Source organism: Rhipicephalus microplus, chromosome 1 (assembly GCF_043290135.1).
Source record: "Rhipicephalus microplus isolate Deutch F79 chromosome 1, USDA_Rmic, whole genome shotgun sequence".
NCBI classification, from domain to species: domain Eukaryota; kingdom Metazoa; phylum Arthropoda; class Arachnida; order Ixodida; family Ixodidae; genus Rhipicephalus; species Rhipicephalus microplus.
Window position 1 is genome coordinate 189,573,106 of NC_134700.1, and position 27,385 is coordinate 189,600,490.

General features: G+C 46.8%; 1 long non-coding RNA gene across 1 annotated transcript; it reads right to left on the bottom strand.

The window, feature by feature from the left end:
- Window positions 1–472: 472 nt before the first annotated feature.
- Window positions 473–4,393, bottom strand: LOC142803611 (uncharacterized). Its single transcript, XR_012894191.1, has 4 exons — window positions 4,194–4,393; window positions 3,897–4,122; window positions 3,728–3,841; window positions 473–3,432 (listed from the first exon to the last, which is right to left on the bottom strand). It is a non-coding gene; the product is annotated as an uncharacterized LOC142803611 (long non-coding RNA).
- Window positions 4,394–27,385: the final 22,992 nt, after the last annotated feature.

Consider the following 27,385-nt stretch of genomic DNA (forward strand, 5'->3'; position numbering starts at 1 on the left):
TTATTCAAAGGCAAGGTAGAGTCTGAAAATAAAAAAAGCACATTATGACAAAGGTAGACATCAAATGCATCTCGCCTTACAAATAAATTGTAACAAATACAGAGAGAACACAGACAACGCACACATCGCTAGAGTTGGCAGAAGCCGAGAAGCTGGTGAAGTATGACACACCGGGCCAGTGGGTAAGTAAGGATCTATGGCAAAAACACAGCGCACAATGCTGATGAAGAAGGAAGAAGTGACATATACGCAGCAATGAAGTCGCGAATCACGCCTGGGGTTAACCGAAATAATGCATATAAAAAAAGAGCACACAGAAACCACACGACACAATATAGCAGAAAGGCAAAGGTGCAGTGTGCTGGCTGTGCTTAAGAACAGCTAGACCAAAATGAAAAAAAAAGGCAGACTTGATGCCTGCTTGTCCTCAGAAAGGTTGGGCTTTGCAGCTTGCTCACTACGTGAAAGACAAGCTTTATGCTACAACACTGGCAGGTCTTGCGGCTCTTCTTATGCGTCGTCTTCATCAAAAACTTAAGATCCCAAGCGATTTGCGTCTGGGTGTTGCTGTGACGCTTGCGAGCTAAAATATGTTGTAGTCATCACTTATCCAGAATTGTGGACCTTAATTGGTGCTACGAGAGCGGTATTACAGGGCTAATAAATAGCAGAAGGAAACCACTTTGGCTCATTATTTTTCACAAAGGCTCTACATCGTACGTTATCACTCACAAGCTATATAAAAATAAAATGGCAGCGTCCGCAGCCCCATCAAACGCTACAAGTTTGAGTAGTCTTTTGAAAATTTTGATGGGCGAGATGAGGAGGTTGATGAGAAGCTAAAATACGAAAAGCGTGATAACGTGAACCGTGCCCACTTCATACTGTGTTCCTTACCCGCTCGAAGACATTTTAACAAGCGGTTTTGTTATCGATATATTACTTGACCTGGAGAGATAAAGCATACACAGTGACCAAGCGAGCCACAGTAGAGTGTACAGTTCGCCCGCATTTGCTACAAAAATACAGACAGGGTACCCAACATTCTTTTTAAGGTTATGCAAATCACTTCGAGCGAATACACAGTGTCCCTACTCCTCATAGCGGGTAACCTAAACAATGTATGCAACGAAGGAGTGGCTAGTCCAGTTGAGCTGAATATAAGCATATAAGACCATAATGAAGTCTGCTGTAACGAATTAATAACATAACAAAGCTATTGCAGGATTCGGCTCAACTCGAATACTTTAGTGTAAACCCGCCGCTAATTGCTAACCTTTGAACTTGTCAAGCTGTATGCCTGAGATTGAAGACTGGAACCTAACCTTATCTAAGTTTCGGTTCACAAAACGCACATGCCAACATAAACGAACCCGGCAAAACATTTTCAGAAACTTCGCACGACACCCAGCAGAGCAGAAATGAAAATCGCCAACACTTGACAGATGGTGATACAAAACATCGCACACTTTAAGGTGATGTGCAGTGGCCTCAATGATGGCAAGAAAGTGAGATTCAAGTTGTTGTACGTATGCAAAAGCTGCTTCTGATGGCACAGTGAGATTCCCAAAAAGTTTGCTGGGGACGTGGTATGCTTTGAGCATTGTGAAATACTGGTGGGTACCCTTAAGCGTCTCACTGTCGTCTTTCAGTAACTGTGGGCAACTGCAACCGTCACATGCATTCCGAAGGAAGTGTTTGATGAGAAAACCAGCTACATAATATGCAGCGGAGTCATCGATAATATGGGAGTGAACGTTTGTCGCAAGTTCAGAGAGATCGTCTAGAGCGGGAAAGTCGTCAGGCTGTGGCTGTGCACACTCATCATTATCCACAAGAGACGCACTGGTGAGGGAGAATGGCGAGAGCTGCTCCTGGAGGAGGTCACATTCATCATCCTCGACATTTCCGTATTCTGACAGCTTGAAGAGTTTTCTTACGCAGATGTGCTTCAGGCCGCAAATAAATTGTGCTACATTGGGGTTGGTGTTGCAACCCTGTTTTTGCCTAATGTGGCCAAATATGTTCTCCAGAGGATCCTTTTGAAGCCTGCGTGTTAACAGGTATTCAAAATTGTAATTTTTGGAGAGGTCGTCCCATAGTTGACAAATTGCCTGAATTGTAATTTGCCAACCTACGATGGTTTGTGGTTGACGTCTGCCAACAAACTGCCATAATGCAATCCAGGGAAGCTGGCCTCGGAGGAAGTCAATCAGCTCTGAATCATTTTTCATGATTGCATGCCGCAGCTTTTGCGAAGTTCTTTTTTTACTCGAGCTGTTCAAGGCATCAAAAATCCTGTCCATACGATCACAAAATTGAGCTGTAGTGATGGCCGCGGCAGGCAGCACCTTCGCATACACCAATGCCGTGATAGCAATCGAAACTGATGCACTGAGGACCTGAGTTGCTCTGCTGACCTTCATATTAGAAAAAGGTTTCTGATGAACGTGCCGTTCAGTCAACTTTGGAGTTAATCGCAACCGCAACTCATGTGAGGATTGGTAAAGGCTTACAATGTGCGACCAGTTAACGATGTCATCCCCAATGTATAACTTATGTGCTTGGACATTATTGGGCGTTGTTTTATTTAAATGCGGAACATCAAAAATGTAATATACCCGCTCACCATTAACTTCAAAAAAAGGCTTGGCTACAGTCACTCTTAGTTGGTTAGCGAGACTTACATTTGAACTGCCCTGGTCACAAATGACTGCTTTCACTGCAATATAATGCTCCTAAGCTCCAAAATGAGTGACACCAGCAAGTTATGCATAACAGATGATGGTGTTGATGTGTGCCCTATAGTAAAAGCAACCGGTTGAACCCACTTTCTCGAAACGCCAACAAGAAGAAAAACCAGTGCTCGATCAGCGATGGTTGAAGTGCGATGAGTGCCATCATCTGTAAAACCCTGGACAACGTCTCTTGCAGCATCATAGTACAAATTCTTTTTGAGTGCTATTTCGTCGAAAACTAAAGCGCACACTCGGTCCCGTTCATTCCAAGCTTGAGTATTTGTTGCAATGGAAGAAAGGATTCCTGGAATTATGCCTGGAGTCATCTTTACATTAGCTAGCCACCTCCTTAATGAACGCCGGGAGGGCAAAGAAAAATATGGAGCCAGAAATCGGTATGCTCGCGGACCTCGGAAGTTTAAGTGAAGAGCGAATTTCTCGATCCACACGGGAAACCGCTTGCCCTTGCGTTTGGGCCTCAAGCGAACATGTGCAGAAAGAAGTTTAAAAACCTCCTCGGTGACGTGCGGTCGGATAACTTCAAGGGCCTTTGAAGTTGATGACGGTGCTTGGTGAGGCTGTCTCCGCAGTCTTTTGATAGTTTTCCGCTGTGCTGCTACTTTGGCTTGCAGATGTTTAATGGTTTGCTTGTACTTCATTGATGAAGACATTGTCGCTGGCACACAGGAACGCACTGCAATAAACAAAAAATGGATGTAAAAGCGAATAACAACTAATCCCATACGAGCACTTTCCTCGCTCTTTCAGACCCAAGGTGCACAACTTTCTGTGGTGCAAAGTTTTCGATTCCACTACCTAAAAATAAACCATTCACAATGTTGACAATGCACAAAAAAAATAAAAATCACTGAGAGCCCATCCTTACATTTTGGAAGTGCACACGTAGTGTCCTTTTGAGGATAGTTTCCTCAGAATGTCCTAAACATAAAATAGCACATTAAAAACAGCTGCAATAAAAGCATAGTCACCATTTTCTCTAGGGCACTCAGGCGTGGAGCTGTTGGCGGAGACGTCTTCTGGAGGGTTTTGTGAAGCTTGTTCAGTGCCTCGGACAGTGCTGTCGGAACAATCTTGCGAGCGGCCTGCGGAAGTCTCTATATCAATCCACTCTGGTGTTGAAGTGAACATACAACTTACCGGTCACACAAGTTTCTTTTGTGACAGCTGAATGACTGGTTAGGGTTTTCTCCAGCAAGACGAAGTCAGCGGAAATTCTTTCACCAGCTACAAGGGAGCTGCCACCTGCAGAGGTTTGATCAACAGTCAATTTCGGTAAAAAAAGAAATCGCGACACTGAACGCACCCTGTTCATCGGGGCACCTCAATGTGTGGGAGCCACTTTTTGAAGCCTCTACCGCAGGTCCTGAAGAAATGAAATTACGACAATGTATCAGTAAGAGGCTTACAATAACACAAACTGAAGCTCATCCGCACCTTGCAGTGCAGCTTCTGCAGCCATGTCACAGTCACTACTTGAAGCGACGCTCAGAGAACTTGCATATATGTGCAGTTGGTACAAGTTACAAAGCTTGTAGCATGGGGAAACTTAAACAGCTCTTTCAAACGCATAAATTGGTCGAACGTGGAAGAAAAGAGAAGGCACCAACTAGGAAACAAGTAATTTGTGATTTTTGAAATTATCAACAGTGGCAGCTTTCACTGATAAAAGGTATACGTACATGTGCACTCAGGCTTGAAGATAACGTGATATAGCCCTTTAAAGTCTTTTAAAACAAGTTGCGCAGGTCAAGAGCATCAAAAAACGACAGAAATGTAAAGCTGCTGTTAGGAAGGTAATATCCCACAATTCACAAAATTTAAGACTTTCCAAGTGTTACTTCTATAGTGAGGCTTCTCCATCGGCTACAAAGATCTTCACGGTTAACTGTCGCCACTGATTCAATACAAGTGGCTGCTATTGCACATATTTCAGTTTCAGTCAATCACTTACATGGTGCAGCTGGTTGCACACTGGGAACAGCCATTCTTGTAAGCCTTTTGTGCCCAGGGTCCATGAAACTTTGAGCAGTAAATTGGTCGCTACAAACCCTGTACGTTGCGTACAATAGACTGGCCGGCTTACTAAGGAGATCATCGCGTCCAGCATACTGCATCCATGCTTTCATCCTGCATTGGCAATGAACTATCAGCTGAAAGGGGAAGTGCTTGAATAGTGATTTTTTATTGTTACCCTCACTGAGCAAGTACGAACAGTAAGCCTAAAGACATGCAAACCATACAAAAGCTTTAACACCTGCCGTCCCATGGTATGCGGAAGAAACTCGTCCCAGGCTTCTTGTGGGTTCTGCCATTGTTGAAGCACCACGATACACAGCAGTAGCTGCCGTAGCTTGGACGGCCGGACGGCATGGCGTCAGCGCGGTCTGAAAATGTTAGTAAGTGGATGCTTCGCTGTCAAATTACAAAAAAGATATGTGCACGTCATAAGTGTACCAACAAACCCCTTTGAATGATTAGCTAATCGATGCACAATACAAAACCAGTGATACATCTTTGACCCATAAAACTCTGACTTGCAAAGATATACGTCAAGACCACGTACAAAGATCTTCAGAAGTTTCCAGGCCGCTATCCCTTGTAATGCAATGGTATCGCGGCCTGGGAACTTTAGAACACCTTCGTACGTACGCAGTATCAGCAGTATCTTGGGAAGAAAAATCGTAGTTGAAATTTATGCGGTAAAATTATATTGGAAACGTCAAAAAAATTTGTGAGCAGCTTGCACTAGTGGCACAAGGCTAGCGAAAAAACGAAGATAATGGCCACTTGGCTAGTCCAGATTCGCCTCCGGCACACCAAGAATTATTCGTGTTCCGAGCCTTCGGGAAACGCGTCGTGAAGCATGCGAGGCCCAGCGAATGCTTCTCAATATTTTGCACCGAGCCTATGACCTAGCTGCCCAGCTACGCTCAGCGCACAGACGCTCGCGTCCGTGGCAGACGCAGCACGCGTCGCCTCGGCTTGACGCCGTGCCGCCTTTCCTATACTGCATACGTTGCACAATGTTCCAGTCTAGCCGCCGCATAGAGCCACAAACTTTCTTTTTAGCGAACTTCCCAGTCCTTACAAGCTTCAGAAAAAGGTTACAACTGCGTGAATGAGACGCCACGTAAGAAACAAACTCGCACACTCGAAGCGCAACGTGTGTGTGTGCATCTTTCTATGTTTGTTGCATGGTGTCTTATTCGCGCAAGTGTAACCGTTTTCTGAAAAAATGACCCAACAAGACCAACAACATGTCATTCAACAAGCTTCGCTTGAAAACGTGCCTCACCTGTTATCTCACGCACGAAAACGCCGACGCAGCCGACGTTGACGAAAGCGACGAAAGCTTCTCGCTGTCAGTCATGCATGGGCTTGTCACTGGGTAGATGGTGTTTATGACAGTACGGCTGAAGAAAAATAATCGCGTAAGGTGTGTTGAATAAATTGTTTTTTTTGTATAAAGAACATACCAAATTTGGGCGTATAATTACTATTTTGTAAAAACAATTCTGTTGCATTGATTATAACTGTTTTTTTGCGCTTGCGCCCTCTGACGTTTGGTGAGAGCACTAGTTCGTTACGTAGTCGTGACGCACTTCCTGAGGCCAGGTTTCGCAGAGTGTCCGCTCTTGTCTTCTGCTTTCTCTATGCCTCCACCTCGTAACGTTGTGCTGATTTCAAGTGAAATATCAACATTTCTCAGTCGTGCTTCGCATATCATTGATTCTCACTGTACGTGGGATCTGCCATTTTTTTGTAAATTGGCGAATTATCCACTACGTGTCCCGTAAGGCAACACGCACACCAACGCAGCTAAACGCTTTGACGAATTATAATGCTGGCAATAATTAATGATGCCCCAGAACTTGGTTATGGCTGCGAGGTACGCCATAGTGAAGGTGCTTCCGATTATTTAACTCTTAGAGTGCTCTAAAGTCTACGAAAATTGATGTGAGTCGATTGTCTCGAATTTCGCGGGAGCCCATCGAAATGCTACCGCCGTAGCCAGAAATCTACACCAAGTTCACGCCATTACAGCAGCAATACATGGCAATCACTACGTTTCAAACAGTCACGTAAATTCAGAAAAATATATTTTCTTTAGACCAGTCGAGTGGCTTCTGTGATTTTCGTAGTCCTGTACCGATGAGAGGTATTGAAGGCACGTACACATTTAGCAATAACTTACCTTTAAAGAAGCTGAATGCGCTATGCTTAGCTCGAATGTATGACGGTGTTGACCCAAATCTCAAGAGCTGTCCCCACCTCTCCCTCTTCAGCCTAGGCATTAAGAAAGGGGAGCTCAGACCCCGCTGAACCCCCCCCCCCTCCCTCTTATGCTTATGCCAATGGTTTTAGGGCCCGTTCGACGACAGCGCAACAGACGAGGTGTGACTGGTTTGCTGTGGTCTTAAAAAAACACTATACAACGATAGCCAAATAATACTATTTTAATCAGCTACAGAACAATGTCTATAAACAAAAACATCCGATACAACAAGAACAAGCCCAGGCACAGCTGTAGCTTGGTCGCGTCGTCCCCGTCGTCTCGAAGCAATGGCCGCCAGATGAAGAGGCCACCAAACAATCATGAGGCTAGACGCCGGGTGTCGCCAGGACTTGCCGCAGATGACGTCGCCGTCTAGCTGCTTCCTCGTAGAGGCCGGAAGCAGCTCTCATCGTTTTCGTCGTCGTCGTCTTCTGGGGGCCGGATGACCACGAATCTGAGCAGGGCATAGTCCAGCCCACGTAGTTCACCACGCCTGTCTGCCCAAATTGTCGACGTACCTTCGACATCGAGTCAAGCCCGAGACGAAGGAGGCGCGCCTGTCTTCCTGAAGGTCGACCTCCTCCGGCCAGGCTTGCCTTCGATGGTGAACTCTTCGCGCGTTCTCCACACGACGACCATGGTGAAACCAGCGACAGCCTTCGGCTCCAGTATCAACACAAAAGCTTCCCCCTTCGAGCAACGCCTTTGAGAGTCACTGGAGCCCTGAACACTTCTTTGTTCGAAGGCCCGACGCTGCAGCCTGATAATGGTGGTGCAGCCGAATATTACGTTTGTCACTCGGCGTTCTCCTCAAAGTAGTCTTCGTCGGAGGTCCAACTCGACGTCGGTGCACCGAAGGCTTTGTCACCTCTTCAAAATCGTTGCGCTCTCGTTTACCTTGAAGAGCTTTGCGTTGCGTCGCGAGAAGGGCGAAGAGTTCTGGAAGGTTTGCTTGCGTTCTGGACAGTGATGACGCCCGCGGAGAACTGTCGGCACCTCGGTTGGTAGGGATGCGACTCGAGAACGAAGACCTAGATTTGCGGGCTTCTTACTCTTACTCCGGACCTTGAGGTGCGTTGGAGTATCGACGATTGCCATGTCGTGGTCCTGGTGGTCGCGACATCGATGGAGCGTGGGTGAGATCTTCGGCGAGGTTAGTACTCGGATCCCGATTCCGGTGCAGGCGTCGTCGAACGATTCGGTCACGAGCACCAGGACGCAGAGCTCGAGAACGACTGTGCTTCTCAGGATACGGGTAGCGAATGGCAGCCGGGGCAATGCTGGCGCGTGGGGCACGACGGCAGCCCCACACGCTCGCGGCCACTGCCGATAACCACCAACGGCTTTCTCTTCTTCGTCGAGAAATAGCGGTACGTTCTTGGTTGCTCCTTCCGGAAGTTTCGAAAGAGCAGCCGGCTAGTGTTCTCGCCGATGCGCACAAATATTGTAATCACTCCAATATCTTACCCGCAGTTCATGGCGTCATTTCGCGTTCGCGTTCATTCAGTTACACAAGCAGTTACACAGTACAGCGATCACACGTGTAAGGGGCAGGGTTGGCAGCCGTAACCAGTCACAGTCAATACAGCTCACAAGGGGCAGTGAAGTAATGTACACACGTTAAAAATGTTTTGAAAAATCAGCAGCCGACACTACAAAGTTTTCGTAAAAGTTTTTGAAATATCGTTTGAAGAACACCCCGACCTGTCTACAAGACACAATTTATAAGTATAGGCTACTGTACCGCTATTTCTTAATTGACACAGAGCAGGCAATATGTGAAAATAACCAGACTTATTGAATAGTACGCATGCGCACAGATGATTGGAAGTTCAAATGAACAGTGCTGCTTTGAGACTGGAGTTAAACGCACGAGCAGAGAGCTCCCGAGATTAAAAAAAAATGACTTACTCGCTGGCATAGAGCCGTGTTGGCTTACTCATCATTAAGTTTCGTTTAATCATCCGTGGAAAGTGCCAAATTGTGCGATAATACTTTCCCGAAACTCCAAAAACTGCATGGTAAGAAAGTCATGGTAGAAAATTGTGTTAGAGCACTGCATTCACCCCAAGAACCCTGATCGGGCGGCGTAAGGTATTTCTCCTGGCAGGCCCAGCCCAGGTCAGACGATATATGGGTTTAAGGCTGGGCGCCAGTTTGAAGTGGCGGGTTCGGGTCAGGCCAGGCATTGCTTGCTTGAAAGGGGAAAATCTGCAACAGCTCGATTGCTTTGGACGGATAAAGTGTATTTTAATTACCCTACTGTTATTATTTTAAGCATCATACATATAGTTTATTAATACAGGAGAAAAACATGGTCGTCGTTCGATGTCAAATTTCGCGACCACGCCTCCACGCATCACATCCCGGAGTTGAAACATTCGCTGCATTCGCTGCATTTTGGGAACATCGGCTCATGGTAACCTCCCGAAACTTGACGATGCCGAATCAGTGGCCCTCTCGGAGGTCAATTCATTTCGTACTTTTTTTTTCGATTGGAGTTACGTATGCCCCAGAAAACGCAGCCATATCGGACGACACGGTGTTTGATGCACCAGTTTCAAGACGGCGTCCTCCCCCCCTCCTCGAGAGATAGTTTCTAACACAAAGTATCCTCCATCTTTCAGCAGATATGATATTACCTGATCCTCACCAGCCGCTTTACCTCTTCGCATGCTTTCCAAGGCTTTTCTGACTTCTTCTATTATTACTGGCGGGGTGTCATCTGGGTTACTGCTAGTTCTTGTAGTATTAAGGTCGTGGTTGTCCCGGCTACTGTACAGATATTTGCAAACTCCTCCGATTGTTTGTTTGTTTGTTTGTAGCCTCTAATCCATGGCTCGTACCCACTCTGGGGGATTGGTCAAGAAAATATATAGTCTCATACGGACGATAACTGCATTATTGCTTACAACAAAAAAAAAGGGGGGGGGGAGTTGTATAGTGAAGACAGTATGTTAAAAAAAAGAAAGAAACCAAAGATTTAGATAGTGAGAAAAAAAATCGACAAAAAGTACACACTAATAGCTATAGCTTGATTTTGGGAGCCGACCAGACAGCTGGTTTTGCCAAACCCGATTAATTTGGTATGTCACGGATTTATCCACATTTGAAAAATTACTTTTCGACGCGGTTTTTTTTTAGTACCTGGTAACGTTGGCTGTATGTTGAAAAACGTTTAGAGTCTTGAATAAAATTACACACCGCATCGAATGCATCTCTGTGGCAATTTCTCAAAACAGAGAAAGTGTTCCAAACTTGGAACATTTTCTGGGGTTAAATTTAAACCTAGCTTCGCCAATGGAATATCTAAAAGCCGTTTCCTAATTAATGCATAGTTACGACATGAGCCAAAATAATGTTCAATAGTTTCTGATTCTTCGCAAAACGGACAAAGGGGGGAAAGTGTAAGACCAGCTCTGCGTAAAAAAAAAATTTAATGGGGGGACACGGCACCGGAATCTGGAGATTATAATTTCAAGTTTGTTTGACGGACTTCACTGGGCTTTCCATGGAAATTTGAGGTGCTGATAATCTGTCCATTGTATGATATTTTCTAAACTATCTGTAAAAATAGCGAATTTTCTATATCTAACCCCTGAGAAGTATTCTAAGTCGGGAAGTACTGAAATTACTGGTCCATCGAGTGATGCTCGTGCCAAAGCATCTGCCAATTCAATTAATTGTAATCCGCAGTGACCTGGGACCCACACTAATTTGAGGAGTTTTAAATGCGGCGGTGCTAATGTGTGGAACGCTGCTAGGGCACGAGATTGTTCGGAGGTTGTCAGAGCTGCACACAACGAAAGAGAGTTTGTTAGGATGATTGCACTGGTCTCGGTCGTAGGAACATTACGAAGAGCTAAAATAATAGCTACTAGCTCGGCTTCAAATATAGGAGTGAAATCTGGAAGCCTTACTGAAAAAGACCAGCCGAGGAAATCAGACGCAATTCTTACGCTGCCTTTTCATTGTTGACAGAAGCATCTCTAGCTATGACATTTTTTGTTTCTGCATGTACCAAGTAATCATTTAATGAAGTGGTCAAAAATCTAAGAGATTGCAACTTGGCTTGTAGGGGGGAAGATTTCATCGTACTCTATTCTAATGTTGAAGGTTGAGGAATTAGTTTCCATTACTGTGCTAATGGTTACATTTATGCAATCCAGTTTCTTTTTAACGAAAATTATCTGAGGTGTATGAAATCGAGGCCAATGTGCAAGAAAGAAAGAGTCAGGGTCGCTGATAAATGCGTACTCTCATCTTCACGCTGGTAAACTGTAAAACTTTAAGAAGGTTTGAACCGTTAGAATGCGGAATCGACAGAAGAGTGTTGGCAATCGCGCTTCTTGGTACAATTTATTATTCGTCACGAACCTGGGAAGTCCCAGGCATATTCGCAGGGCTTCTCGCTCTAACAATACTAGCGGTTTAATTTTATATCCAGCGGCCCCTGAGTATAGTACACACCCAAATTCCAATATTGGACGCACATACATTTTATATATCATTAACATCGTGTGTCTGCGCAGCCCGTATTTTCTGTTGCTTAACCTGCGTAATAAACCTAACGCCCGTTGTGCCTTTGCTGTTATATATTCAATGTGTGGGCTCCAATTTCGCTTTTTATTAAAAATTATTTCTAAGTACTTGACTGAATCTACTTGTGGAATAGGTTCCCGATTATGCAATAGAGAAATTAAAACTGTATCTGCTACAGGAAACATTAAGAGCGCACTTTTACTGATGTTCAATGACAATGAAATGGATTGCAACCAAATTTCTAGTGTAATAATATATCTTTGCAGTTTTTGATCTAGTGAGTAAATGTTGCTCTCTGCAGCGAAGAACGCGATATCATCTGCATAAATGTAGACACTAACATCCTGAACATTTGGAATAGAGCTCATCAGTATAATAATTAATGCTGGAGATAGGACGGACCCTTGGGGAACACAACTTTTCTGTTTGAATTTATGCGAACAACAGCCATCCTTCACGCAATACGATTCCCTTGATTTTAGGAATTCTGCTATCCACTCAGTAATATACTGGGGTAACTTTAGACTCTGCAAGGTGGTCAGTAGAATAGAGTGCTCGACACTGTCGTATGCTTTAGCTACGTCGAGAGTTACTAATGCGGCGTACTGTTTCCTTTTACGAGGAAGCTGTATTCGACTCTCTAAATCCACATGGGCGCACCCAATTGAGCATTCACAATGAAAACCAATTTGATATGGCTTTAATATGACCTTATTCGTCATCCAGGAGTTTATTCGGCCCTTTAGGACCCTCACTATGAGTTTCACCATGTTCGAAGTTAGCGAGATGGGTCTGATATTTTTTATGGTAAAACCTAATTTTTGCTTTTTTATTAATGGGATTACCTTAGCTATTTTTCTGTCATACGGTATCCAGGCATTCTTTAAAGAGTAGTTTATCAGATTAAGGACGTCGCCGGGTGATAGCCTAAATAAAATGTTAATCCTAGGAACTGTGATTCCATCTGGACCAGGAGCTGATGATGGTAGATCTCGAATTACTTTTGTTGCTTCAGACAGCGTTACGTTTTCGAAGTCAGTGCTTATGCTAGACTTTTGCCAGTTGAAAGCAATAGTCGAAGAAAATCTCATTTCAGGACCTCTGCCAATTTACTCTAAAGAGTTCTTCGTTTCTTCCAATGATAGTTTTTCATAATCAGTATTTACTGTACCCGGCAGGATGTTGCGAGATCGCATAGATTGAATTAAAGCTTTCTTATTTTTAGGTTTTGAGAGAAACTCAAAATGACTTTTATTATATTCTTCTTTAGCTTGGGCCACCGTGTGTTCAAATACAGCGGCAAGAAAGTTATAGCCTGACCAGTTCTTAGGACACTGATTATGAATAAGCTTCTTCCAAGCTGCCTGCCTTCGTCTGTGGTCTCGTGAACAGTTGGAATTCCACCAGGGGCTATAGGGTACTCTCTTCGCCGATTTAACAGCAAATTCGGCGTTTTTGCATGCCCTTTTACTTACTGCGCTTAATTTCATGGCTTTAGTGTCATCTCCATCTTAAAATGGAGCGTCTAAAGCAGTTTTTAGGTCGTGTTGAAATTTTGTATAATTTATAAAGGTCTGGGCATGGAAACTTGAAGGTTTGACGGGGCAAGCGATCTCGAACATTATTGGAAAGTGGTCACTGTTGGAGGCGCAATCAAGGGCTGTCCACGATGTACTAGCAATGGCCGAGCTTATAAAGCTTAAATCTAAGGCGGAGCGTGAATGACCTCGAATCAACGTGAGAGTTCTAGCGTTAAGGCACAATAAGTTGTTATCTACCTACCAGTCCCACAACGTTGTCCACACTGATCTGTTCTAAAACCCCAGTAGGTATGGTGAGAGTTGAAGTCGCCAACTATAATTTTTTCTTTGCAGCATGAATTAGCAGCCATATCTAACAATCTCGTGTCTTGAACGCCTACAGGAAAGTAGACGTTTATGAGCGAAAAAGGCAAGTATCCTGGCAAGGTAATATCTAACGCGAAAATTTCGCATTCAGAAGACATACATTTGTATGAGTTTTGACTTTCAAACAAATTTTATTGTTTATGAAGAAAGCGAAGCCTCCACCTTTGAATGGACGGTCTAGACGAAAGGTTTGGAAGTTGGGTAGGTGAAATAAATGATGTTCGGAAAGCCAAGTTTCTTGTAATGCAATAATAGCCGGATGGAATTTGGAAGACAGGTATAACAGATCTGTTCTGGCTGAGTGAAGAGATCGGCAATTCCAATGTATAATTTTAAGAGACCCTATGATTTCGTTAAAATGGTTTCGGCAACTACCATATCTAAAATACTTTCATTTAAAAAATCGGTTTTTGAAATGTTGTCTTTCTGGTATTTCTTGCTTTTTACATGTTTCGGCGAGCCAGGATTTTTCGATACAGGGGATCTAGAACGCTTTAGGCATTTGAGATCTATGTCCATATCTTGTGTGTCCTGAGAAGCTTCCTGTGCACCCTCACTTTGCCTCTGAACGCATTCTCCAGAGGACTCTGCAGACTGTGCATCCGGTGGAATTATCTCAGATTCTGCTTCCATTGTCGGGTGTGCAGACTCAGCATTTTCTACAGCCGTACTTATATCTATCTGTGTTCTCTAGACTTGTGCGATTTGGTTATTCACAATGTGCGAGAGTGACTCACACAGGGTGGTAGCAAGGCGTTGCATAGCCTTATCCACTGCCTCCTCGATCATGTCCGCAATTGATAGGGAAAGGGATGCTTCCATTGCTATGTTATGGCGGGCAGCTGCTCCTGCATACCCTTGAGTTCGGGCTTGGATTTCAGCAATGGCATCCTTTCGGGAGCATCGCCTTCTGTCTACAATTTAAAGGATTTGGACTTTACGTGCCTTGGCTGAGCAGTTTGGGTTATCAGCGCAGTGTTCTTCATGGCAAAGACAGCACTTTTCTTCATTACTTCTACAGTCGTTTGAGTTGTGCATCTCATCACAAATTCTGCATCGAGGTACTGACCTGCATCCTTTCACTGTGTGCCCATAACGCCAACACTTAATACACTGTAGAGATGAGGTGATAGTGGCTCCACTCTGTATATTAAAGGCCACGCTTTGATTCTGGTTGGGCGATTTGACCCGGCAAATGTAGCAATCGCGGACTCCGTTGGGACCTTGTTCTTGTCCACAACTCGACTACATGTATAGGTAGCTATCACACCTGCTTCTGAAAACATATCTAATATCTCAGTTAGGGTCAAGTTGACATCGACACCCCGAACGACCGAACGACGCCTTTGACGCAAGCTAGGTGACGTGGAATGAATGCGCTCACCGGGTTGGTAGCGAATACCGAGCATTTTAGTAGGTCTCGAACACAGAGCTGGTCAGACGATAAGCAAAGAATGCCACCCTTGCCGAACTGCCTGACCTCTGTTATGCTTTGGTAGTGAGTTGTAGCGGCTCTCAACTCCGTCTGAATTATTTTTGGATTCTTCATCCGTAGAATACCATCGTTGCTTGGAACCAATGCCACAGGAACGGATGAGATGCCATTGCGTAAAAACAAGTCCACTGGCAATTCCTGCGAAGGAAGAGAAGCAGACCAGAGAAAAGCCCCTGGTCCAGGTGAGGAAAACGGCATCTGCCTGGTCGTACTATCTGAAAATACACTCGCTAATCAATAAGGACACTATAGAAACGCTTATGAAAAAAAAAGAATAAACAAAATCAATCACAACTAGTGAATTCTTGGCCAAACCTTCAGAGCAGGCAAACATCAGTCGCGTTTGAGCGCGTGAAGACAACGTCCACTTCTTCACTCTCAGCCTGATCCTATCCTCCGGTCCTATCCATATTGGAAGTAATTTTGTCTTCTTTTTCCCTTAGTGCATACATCCGATTTTTGCCTATCCCAGGTTTCCTGTTCACTGCTTTCACGCTTCCTCCGTTTTTCAGAGCGTGTTCTATTCTCTCTATTTTATACTTTCTTACATCGGATACCTTACACTTAATAATCCACTTCAAAAGCTCTGCCAGTTCTATTTTGTCTGTTGTGCTTGAAAATTTTATGCTTTTTTGATGCTTCTTAATGAGATTCTTCGTTTCTTGGGAAAGCTTACCACTGTCCTGTCTAACTGCCATGCCTCCAACTTCCACTGCACACTCTGTAATGATACTCGTCAGACTATCATTCATTGTGTATATACTAAGGTTGGTTTCCTCAATAAGAGCCGAGCACCTGTTCTGAAGCGAGACTGAATTCCTGTACTTTCGCTCACACTGCTAGCTCATTGATTGTTTTTTGAGTATCAGTTTCTGGCGTTCCTTCTTGAAGTCTATAGGCGAATTCGAGACCGTACCAATCTATGGTCTCTGCATCGTACATTGCCAACCACTTCCTCATCCTGCACGACGCATGGGTGTGCACTCATTATAAAGTCTATTTTGTTCTTGTTTCTGCCATTAGGGCTCCTCCATGTCCACTTAAGGTTTCGTCGTTTACGGTAGAAGGTATTCAAAATCCGTAACATATTGCGTTCTGCGAATCCTACTAGTAGCTCTCCTCTGCCATTTCTAGTACCGATGCCGGAATTTCCCACTGCCTGGTCTCCAGCCTGCTTCTTCCCTACCTTTATATGAAAGTCTCCAATCAGTATAGTATACTGTGTTTTTACCCTAGTCATTGCCGATTTCACGTCTTCGTAGAAACATTCAACTGAAGCGTCATCATGGCAGGATGTAGGCGCGCAAGCCTGTACCACCTTCATCTTGTATCTCTTATTGAGTTTGAATACGATACCTATCACCCTTTCATTAACGCTGTAATATTCCTCTATGTTGCCAGATATATTCCTGTGAATTAAGAACCCCACTCCCAGTTTTCTTCTGCCAGCCAAGCCTCGATAGCAAAGGACGTGTGCACTCTGTAGCATCGTATAGGCCTCATCTGTCCTCCTAACCTCACTGAGCCCTACTATATCCCATTTAACAACCTCTAGCTCCTCGAATAGTATAGCTAGACTTGCCTTGCTAGAAGAGGTCTTAGCGTTAAACGTTGCCAAGTTCAGCTTCCAATGGCGGCCTGTCCAGATCCAGAGATTCTTAGTACCCTCTGCTGCATTCCAAATCTGACCGCCGCCGTGCTCAGTTGCTTCGCAGCTGCTGGGGACTGAGGGCCGTGAGGTAATTGACGCATGCATGGGGAAGGTAGTGGCCAGATACTGCACCACTGCAGATACTGCAACTACGCGTTAATCGCCACTCGATCGCTGCGCAACAGATGCAGAAGATGCCAATTTGCTGGCATCAAGGTATATTTAATGCAACCAAAAACATATAACGCCAAGTTTGAGCGGTTCTGCAACAAAATCTATACAAAAATTGTCAAGTCCAACGCGCTTTTTTACCGCCAAAGCCGTAGCTTGGCCTTACCGCCACGCCCGAAGTGTCCGAAAGCCGCCAGATGCCGGAGCCTGCGCCAGCCGCTCCATCGTAGGACAGACACCACGAACTTGGCGTCCGTAGTCACGAAGCCTGCCATAGACGATCTGCTCGCCTACGTTCTCGATTAGCCGGCGCGCAGCTGCCTTCGTCTTCGTCGTCGTCGTTGCCGTCGTCCTCGTCTTCCGCGCCCCGTAGGTCATCACCCAGGCTTTGCCGATGGTCCGACACGAGGAGGACCAGGCACGCAGCAGTTGTTGGACAGCATTCAGCCAGGCTTCCTTCCCAAGGCCAACTCTTCGCGCTTCTGCGCATGACGACCACGGTGTAATCAGCGAGATCCTTCGGCTCTAGCTCCCGATCAACAAAAGTGCGTCCCCCTTCGAGCGAGGGCTTCGAGAGTGACAGCCGCGAGCACTTCCTTGTCCGAAAGCACGATGCTGCTCGATGACTTTGGTACCACCGAGTATCGCACTTGGCCTTCGTTGTTGTGCCCGATGTCGTCGTTGTCGTAGGGTCACTTCGACGCCAGGACACAAGGCTTGGTCCTGTCTTCAGAATCGTCTCGCTGTCATTTACCTTGATCAGCTTCCCGTTTCATCACGAGAAGGGCGAAGAGTTCTGGAAGGTTTGCTTGCGTGCTGAACCGTGATGACACCGGCGGTGATGTGCCGGAGCCTCGGCTGGTCGCGACGTAACCCAACAACGAAGACTTCGACTCGGACGTCTTCTTTTTCGTTCTCGCTTTGCGGCACGTTGCAGCAGCGACGGCTGGCATGTTTTGGTCCGGGAGGCCGAGATTTCTATGGAGCGCAGGCGAGGGCTTAGGTCGGTTCGGTACTGGCATCCAGATTCCGAAGGCGGGTGTCGTAGAACGATATGGCCACGAGCACCAGGACGTGGAGCTCGCGCGCGACAGTGCATCTCAAGATATGATGGAGCGCAGGCCATATTCGGTGTGTTCGGTACTGACAGCCAGATTCCGAAGGCGGGCGTCATGGAACGATGTGGCCACGAGAACCAGAATGCGGAGCTCGAGAGCAACCCTGCATCGTGGGATTCGGGTAGCGAATGGCAGCCGGGGACGTACTAGCTCAAGAAGCACAAGGGCATACGCGCACGCACGTGGCAGCGTAATTTCTTCTTGCTTGTTCCTATGCAACTTCACTCGTACCCACCACGAAGGTTCGGCCATTAACACAGTCATTGTAATGCGGAAAAACGAATTTCAAGTTTTGATTAAGAAACTAATATATTTAGTCATCTAGGGAATATAGGTGCGCTTAATGATAAGGTTACTTCCGAATAAAGTAGCTAAATAACTAATAACTAGACTGAATAATTGGATCAAAATTTGAAAGAACTAGAATTTCATTAGTCAAAAATTACAACTTAAAAATCAAACCTTCTTGTGTCTCTGAGATATTCACAAATTACTACGCAGACGATCTTGATGCTGTGGCCCAGAAAAAGAGGCACCCAGCGAAAGGATATTTTCAGAATTAGGATAATGTTCAGTTTTCTGAATATAGTTTCTAAATGTTTCTTCCTGTGGCTTGTGAAATGTCAGCAAATCGGTAAAAAATGATCGATGTTTTCTGTCTCTTTACAGTAAAAGCAAAGGGTAGATGCCACTTGACCAGACTTGTATAAATAGCAAATAGGAAGAGAACTCCCGCATCAAAATTTTGTGATGCGCACTTCCAATTCACCAGAGGGGCACCATTAGCTGCCGATAACCACGAATGTTGTTTTCTTTGTCGAAAAGTGCAGGGACATTCTAGCTTGCTCAGCTTAAAAGAGGAGCATTTGAAACTTGAACCTTTATTCTCTCAGACAATTATGAACTTGTGATAGTGAAATATATGGCATTGCAGTTCTCAGTGAGCCATTTGTAAATCAAAATGAAGTCATTTCTCTTATTTAGTGCCCCTTTAAAGTCGAAGCTATGGCAGTGGCGGAGCCATTGGCACGGAAACGAGTGGAGAGGAACTCGCTCGCTGGATTCCGTGCCGACCAGTTGTGCCCTCGCGATCTCCGACGACAGCGCAGCTCTGGCTGACTGGGTTGGTCCTACGCCACTTCCTGCCGCCGGTCCCCTACGACGACGACAACGTAGCTTTGACCGACTGGATTAGTCCTATGCCACCTCCTGTCGCCGACAAGAGCTCTCGCCAGTGATGCCCCATCCTCGGACTCCTGCAACCGTGTCCACCTTTCCTCTCTTCTCCTTACTTCCGTCACTCCCTGAGCCTGCGCCTACCTCTTGCCTTCCTCTCTCTCTCTCTATCTCTCTACCTTTTAATCCTCTCTTTTTATTCCCTTCTCCACCTCCATCCCTCGTGAGCTACTGCTGAGGTGTCCTCCCCCTGAGAGACAAATGCGGGGCTCACTTTTCTCTTCTTTTTATTTATAATCACTTCTTTCTCCCCAAGGAGCGAGTAGGAGCGAGATCGGCTGCGCCGCTGAAAGGAGTCGACCAATGGTAATACGCGATCAATCGTCCAAGCCAGCAAGGTCCTCAAGCGTCCCAAAGATTTATACTGGTTATAACAGGGAAAAGAAGATAAAAGTGAGCCCCGTAATTGTCTGCATCAGCGTGCGACACCTCAACAGTACCTCAAGAGGGATGGGGGTGAGGAGGCATTAAAAGGATAGAATTAAAGGCATAGAGAGAAAAAGAGATGCGCTAGGACAGCGAGCGACGACATATGAGAGATAAGAGAGATAGGAAAGATGGAAACACGCTCACAGGAGTATGAGGACGGGACACTACTTGCGAGAGCTCCTGTCGGTGACCGGAGATGGCGTAGGGCTAATCCAGTCGGCCGGAGCTGCGCTCACGTCGTCGTAGGGTACCGGCGGCAGGAGGTGGCGTAGGACCAACCCAGTCGGCCAGAGCTGCGCTGTCGTCGGAGATCGCGAGGGCACAACCGGTCGGCACGGAATAATTGCATCTTTGTATCCGACGTTATGTCCCAATATTTGTGCTACTGTGAACGCTCAAAGCGTTAGGAATGCTTGCTGCCTATCGAAGCCTCGGCATGCATTTTCGAATGCTCACATCGAGTCGAATTCCTATTGAAGGGAGCCCGCAACTGTTTAACTAAACAAACGACGACGATTTAGATATGATGCCGAGAGCCAAGCAATGTCGTTACAGATGTAGATACACGATGAACAACAAATCATCATGAGCCACTGAAAAAGCCATTGTGTTTGTCAGTGAATGAGTGACTGGGGGTTAGTTGAGGTGGTTCTGACAACCCCGATATTATTTCACGCTTTATCTTTTCTTTTTTGGTTGATACTGAAGTGCTTACACATCTTCACAACGACCACCAGTTGCCAGCCATTCTACAAGTAAACGCTCCCCCACCCCACCTCTAAAAAGAATTTCTGGGTACACAGGCCCAGTTTGTCATTGTGTTTGTCAGTGAATGAGTAACTGAGGGTTAGTTGAGGTGGTTCTCACAACCCCAAAGTTATTTCACGCTTAATCTTTTTTTGGTTGATACTAAAGTGCTTATGCATTTTCACAACGACCACCAGTTGCCAGCCTTTCTATAAGTAAACGCTCCCCCACCCCACCTCAAAAAAATTTCCTGGGTACGGACGGCCCAGTTTGTCAGCTCATGTCTTCTTTTCAACATCAACTTTTTCACGTCTTACACATTTTTTTGATGTCAATTATTGCTTCATCTATCCTTTTTCGCTCACTTACTTTCATAATCAATCATGTGGCTATTCGCCCTCGAAGGTGTGAGCCAGTGTGCGCCAATGTGACAAAACGAAGCGGTACTTTCATCTCCCTTGGTTTGAATGAAGCGAAACTGCTAGCCGGTCTAGTTGAAACGAATTTATCCTATAGCCACTCTGCGCGAGACAAATTAGGATGATGTAAGGTATACTTACGGACGAGCGCTATTAAGCTCGTCCATGTGTACTTCTTACTTTGATGTTGTTTTGCGCAAAATAGCTAAAATACCCTGCGTTGTAATTCTGATTTAACGAGGCAGCGTCAAATAGCTCCTTTCGCAGGATATCTGGGGTCGGCGTCAGCGTCAATGGTTGCGAGCAAAAAATAACAGCTGTTGGCATGCGAAAAATCTAGAATAAATGCAAATAAAAAAATTTTTTGGTTCGAGTGAACCCCAGACCATCTCCGTGGTAAGAAATTGTCCTACCAAAGAGCCTCGCCATGGGTTGAAACTGCTTGGGAGAGGGGAGAAAATGCTATAAGAATTACGGGGATGAGCCTCCTTGACGCATGTTATATTGCGTGTAGAATCGCGCCAAACGTCCCGACATGAGAATTGCGCAAGAGAGAGAGAATAAACATTTATTAATAACAAATGCACACTGAGCCTTCTTTGGGTCGGGCCCTCAGTCCAGGGCTCCATTGCCTTGCGCGACCCTGCGAGCCCGCTGGACCAGCTGCCGCTGTTCCTGCCGGCGTAAGCTGAGCAGTGCAGACTCCCAAGAGGAAGGGGTGGGATTGGGAATGGGAGGCACGCCCTGTGGGGCAGAGCATTCCCACGTGGAGTGGTACACCGTCGGTACGGATCCACAGAAGGGGCCGTAGGAGGGATAGAGAGTCGCATGAAAGCGATTTAGCATATAAAGGCAAGGAAATGAATTGGTCTGTAGTTGCCGCCAAGCGACAGCATCTGCTATGTTAAGTGAAGGATGAGGGGGAGGATACGTATAACGGCTCTGTCGATAGTACTGCAGCGTAGCGTTGTAGTTTAGTGGTTCTGTCGATGCGTCGTCTGTATTGGACAGCTCTTTCAATGGAGCCCGGCCGGTCAGCTCTCGGGCAACCGCATGAACGCGTTCATTACCATGGAGAGAGGCATGTCCAGGAGTCCAGACGATACGCACAGGACGTAATGCGGACGGTGAGACAGAAGAGAGGATATTGTGTGTATGTGCAGCCACAAGTCCTTGAGCGAAAGCACGGCAAGCAGCTTGTGAATCTGTTACAATAGTGACAGGGGAGTCATGTGACAGTGTGGTAGCGTAAACAATTGCCAGAGCGAGAGCTCCCTCCTCTGCCAGACCACTGTCTGTAGTGCGAAGTGTGGTAGACGCCACAAGGGCGTCTGTGTCATCTGTCACGGCTAAACACATGGCTGACTTCTCTGGGTAGCGTGCTGCATCAGTGTAAAGTACTTGTAAGTCTGATGTACCATCACCAAAGACGCGTGTCATAGCCTGAACTCGGGCACGTCGACGACCGGCGTGGCGGGAGGGATTCATATTGCGTGGAATCGGAGGCACTTTGATGAGTGCGCGGACAGTAGAAGCAAGTTTATATCGCGGTACTTGTGCGGGTTTTTGAGGAATCGGGTAGCCAAGACGAGACAGGATGGCGCAGCCCTGACGGGTCTGTCTGAGCCGTTGGAGCTGACTGTTGTGCTGGGCCTCAATGAGTTCGGTTATGGTGTTGTGGACTCCTAATTGAAGGAGGCGTTGTGTAGATGCGTGTGGAGGCAAGCCGATAGCCGCCTTCACAGCTGTCCGTAGAAGGATTTCCATCTTTTTTATTTGAGCTAGAGTGAAATTGTGAAAGGGAAGATGATAGGTGAGCCGACTAACTATGAGTGCTTGTACTAAGCGGAGGACATCCTTGTCACAGAGGCCTCTCCTGCGATTGGTGATGCGTTGGATCATGTGTGTGATTTGAGTTATCTGCTGAGCCAGAAGGTGTGTAGTGTACGAGGCCTTGCCGTCGGACTGAAGGTAGAGGCCTAAAATGCGAATTCGTGGTACCAGAGAGATAGGATGGCCATCAAGAAACAGCGAAATGTCAGGAGAATCAGCGGTTTTGCGGCGCCGCTTGTATACTAATAACAACTCCGACTTATCCACTGAGCACGTAAGGCTGCCGGCAGCAGCATAGTCTTGTACCACAGACACAGCTTTCTGTAGGGCGTCCTGAATGGTTCCGTCTGATCCTTTGGTCGCCCAAATTGTAATGTCGTCTGCATAGATGGCATGCTGGATGTTGGGAACCTGTTGTAATAGGGAAGGGAGTTTAGCCATAGCCACGTTGAACAAAGTGGGCGAGAGAACCGAGCCCTGTGGTGTTCCTCTGCCTGCGAGACAAATGACGTCCGAATGGAGGTCTCCAATCCCAATAGTGGCCGTGCGGTCAGAAAGAAAGGACCTGACGTAATTGTAGATACGTGAGCCACATTGAGATGAAGCGACATTGTCAAGAATAAGGTCATGGGAGACGTTGTCAAAAGCCCCCTTCAGATCCAGAGCCAGAATAGCTCGGACCTGGTTTGAAGTGGGGCTATCCAACACGTCCTCCTTAAGCTGTAATAATACGTCCTGTGTAGAGATACCAGGACGGTAGCCGAATAGTGTATCAGGAAAAAAGTGATTGTCTTCGAGAAATGGTTGTAGTCGAGAGAGAACAACGCGTTCAAAGAGTTTAGCTACACATGAAGTTAAGGATATAGGGCGAAGATTCTGGAGGGATAGCGGCTTGCCAGGCTTTGGAATAAGTATGATTTCTGCGTGTCGCCACTCCTGTGGTAGCGTGCCGTTTTTCCAATGTTCGTTGTAAAAAGCGGTCAAATATTCGATGGACTGGTCATCTAAATTACGCAGAAGTGTGTACGTAATCCCGTCTGTACCGGGTGCTGTGTTTCGTTTAATGCTTTGCAAAGCTGCCCTAAACTCTGCTTCTGTAATGTCCTCATCTAGAGGCGTATCGTGTACGTGTGGATAATCACGGTAGGCGGGACGGGGGCCCGTGGATACATAGTGTTGCTTTAAGGTGTGCAGCAGAGTGTTATCGTCGAGCCCTGATTTGTGGAGAATGGTGCGGATAGCGTTAGCATTGTGTGATTTTGTCTGCGTGGGATTTAAAAGAGCACGGAGTATACGCCACGTTCGAGGTGTACTTAGTGAGCCGTTGAGTCGATCACAGAAGTTATGCCAATTGTTGCTAGTGAGGATGTTTGCATAGTCCTGTGCCTCAGTAGCTAGTTTGGCGATTCGGAGACGAAGTTTTCGGTTATGTTTCTGTCGCCGCCACCGCCGTGTCAAGCCTCTGTGGGCATCCCAGAGATGTAGCAGATGCCGGTCCACATCCGGCGTTTCTGTCGTCGCAGCGATGAGTTTGGTAGCTCTTTGAAAATCGGAGTGAAGTTGTAATATCCAAGCCTCTAGGGAAGGAGAGTCCTGATGGGTAGTTGTACGATTACGCCTAAATGCATCCCAATTCGTTAGTTTTATGATGCGCTCTGGGGCAAGCGTGGCTGCTACTTGGAGTTCTGTAGTTAGTATATGGTGATCACTGCCTAGATTCACCATGAGGTTGCACCAGGAATGGTGACTAACGCCCTTGACTATCGTGAGGTCGGGGCATGTGTCCCTGCTCACACTATTACCTAGGCGAGTGGGTTGATCAGGTTCTGTCAGCAGGGTCATGCGATGAATCGCGAGAACCTGTGCGAGTCGTCGGCCTTTAGGCGTTTCTGTTGCGTAGCCCCAAGCCGGATGGGGGGCATTGAAATCTCCTACAATAACTATTTGTTTACCCAACTTGCAGATTTGTGCGAATAGATTACCGAAGTCATCGTTCCTGGCGTTAGGTGCACTGTAAACGTCAAGCACGTACAGGCTGCTACTGGAACGAGAGCACGGGACTAATTCGAGAAGTACGTGTGAGATGGAGGTGCTTTGAAGGATGTGTTCTATGACAGTGACATGCTTAGAAACTAATGTAGCTATGCGATGTGGTGTATTGTTCGTTACATCCGTGTATGTGGTGTACCCCGGAAGCGTAGGGTGACATTGTACTTCTTGTAAGGCTATGACATCGGGAGTAATCTGCTGCGTCGCAATGAATTGCATTAGAGTTCCGCGTTTCCTACGATACCCCCTGCAATTCCACTGCCACACACGTAGGAGTTGAGGGGTGTCACGCATTGACCTACGGTTTCTCGCCATGATCATGCAATAGCGGCGCCTCGGTAGTACACGGAGGCATTTCGGACTGTGCTAAATCTTGGTGGAGGGTGGTGGGAAGCGGGACTGCAGCAGCTGCGGCTGTTGGGATGGTTTTTCGGGAGGGTGATAGGAAACGGGAGGGGCGTATGTAAGGATGCGGTCGCTGTGTTTCACGTGTCGGAGACGTGGTGCGTTTTGGTGCAGATGGCGAAATATCAAGTTGGCCAAGTGCAGCCGATATCTGCTGTTTAACATCCGTTACAATTTGCTGGACAGCAGGTTGCAGGGCCTGCTGGATCAATTGTTGGAGTGGAGCTGTTAGTTCAGCCATAATGCTATCCTTAATTTTCTGCATTTCTACCTGCATCATAGTTGCGAATTCGTTCCTTAAAGAAGTAACCATTTCGTTCAACGCCTCTCGTGTGCAATAGTCGGATCGTGCCGTAGTTGACGACATGTCAGGGTGAAGCTGAGTGTCTACTGACATGGGTTGTGGTAGTCTAGGTGGCGTTGGTTGTGGTGTTCTTTCCTGCGTTGATGTTTGTGTGAGGAAGTGGGACTGGTGTGGAGAGGGAGAGAGAGGAGGGAACTGCCCTGCCCAGCTTACCATTTGTGCTTTCTTGTGGGAACCGCTTTGCTGGCCATGATGATGCGTTGTCCCGTCCGTGTGCCAGCCTCGAGATCCCGGCTGGCCAGCGAAACCGCTCCGCGATGACGAGTTTCCTCGCTTGGGCCCCGACTTATCCCTGGAATGGCTCCTTCGCCTGGCTGCACTCCCGGACGCACTGCTCTGCCGTCCGGGGCTGGGAGATGGTGACTGGGCCTTCTTGGTGGGAGTAGCTGACCGGGGTGGTTTGCGTCGGTCGACGGGTGGCAAAAACCACTTTGGGCATGGTTTGGCAGCCGGCGGGTGGTCTCCACCACAAAGCATGCAAGAAGGGCGGCACTCGTGGTTGTTGGGTGATAGTGAATCCCCGCACACTCGAAATTTCGGTGTGCCAGGAGGCTGTGGGCACACATCCTCGCGGTGTCCAGTTTTGTTGCACTTTCTACAGTGGGGAATAGTCCGTTTGTAGAGGTAGCAGCGGAGAGCCTGTCCGTACGCGTTCACGAAGAAAGGGACTCGCTTGCCACAAAATGTGAGCACCATTGCTCCGGAGTTGCCGAGGCGTCTGCACGTAAGGACCTCGTAGCCCGGTACTTCAACTTCTGTCAGGAAGTCGTCTGGTGTGATTTCATGGCCTATTCCGTTGACCACCCCTTTGCACGAATTATCAGGCGCAATACCATAAGAGGTGATGTCGTAGGTTGCTGCGTGCACTGTAATTTTGGTGATTTGTTCAGGTACCATGGCGATGTGTTCAGATGAGGTGCTTATTGTTAGCACATTTTGATTTTCGTCAACTCGAAGCTTGATATCAGGCTTCTCACTGCGTATATTTGCGGCATGAACTACGGCGAGAAGTAATGTCTTGGGGCTAACCTTGCTGAGATTTAATCCACCATGGGGACAGATTGCTAGCTTGTAGTCCTCGGCAGGGAGTGGTGGGAGTCTTGGTAGACGCGTCTTAGGCCGGCTCTGGCGTAGAGCGGGCTCAGACGGCGTGCTGGGCAGCTGTTCAGTCGGTACGGTATGGGGTTGCAGCAGTCGGCGTTTGTTCGCTCTCTTGGTAACAGTGATCCATGGATTTGCGTTGTGCTCATCGCTCACCTGCGTATCGGCGTCTTGACTGGTCTGCGTATCCATCATGTGCTCCGTGGAGCGAGAGGGCAATGAGTGCTTCTCGTCGGCTGCGACGCTCCCAGAGACGCTCGCCATCCGCTGTAGAGCGGGGCGGCGTTCTGTCCAAGCCGCGTCTCCGGCTTGGTAGGGTTAGCGAGGTGGACCTCTTCAAGAACTTTCGAAAGCGTTAAAACGTTTAAAAGCGCACTCACAGGTTGAAGTTCGGTATAGGCTTGACAGTGGTGATGCTAGGAACAAGTTCCTATCGTTGCAACAGGTCGCCAGGAAGAAATTCTTCTTGAAATTGAACCTGAGCCGGAGCCGATGTGATTCGCGTCCGTCGCATGCTCTCGCTACTCGGCAACTTGTTCAATTGCGCAAAGGAGTGGGCGTTTTGACGGCCCTCCCGTTACAAGGCTGTCAGACGGATTTAGTAACACCATCAGCGAAATCGTAAACAAAGTGAGCAGCTGCGCAGGTTCGCGTGTTTGTTTTTTACAAACGCGCAGTTAGTACTTCGCACATTCGCAAAAGCAAAAAATTACAGCGTATTGGGCAGTTCCTAACCGCATTAACAGTAGGCATTGTCGGGTAAGTTTAGGTAGGCAATAATTCGCACGGCCGTTTTCTTTCGTGATGGCTGAAGTGTCCTCCGGGAACCAAAGTGATGCTGTCAATGGAGAAGGCTTCACTAAGTGTTTAAAAGCTTCGTCCC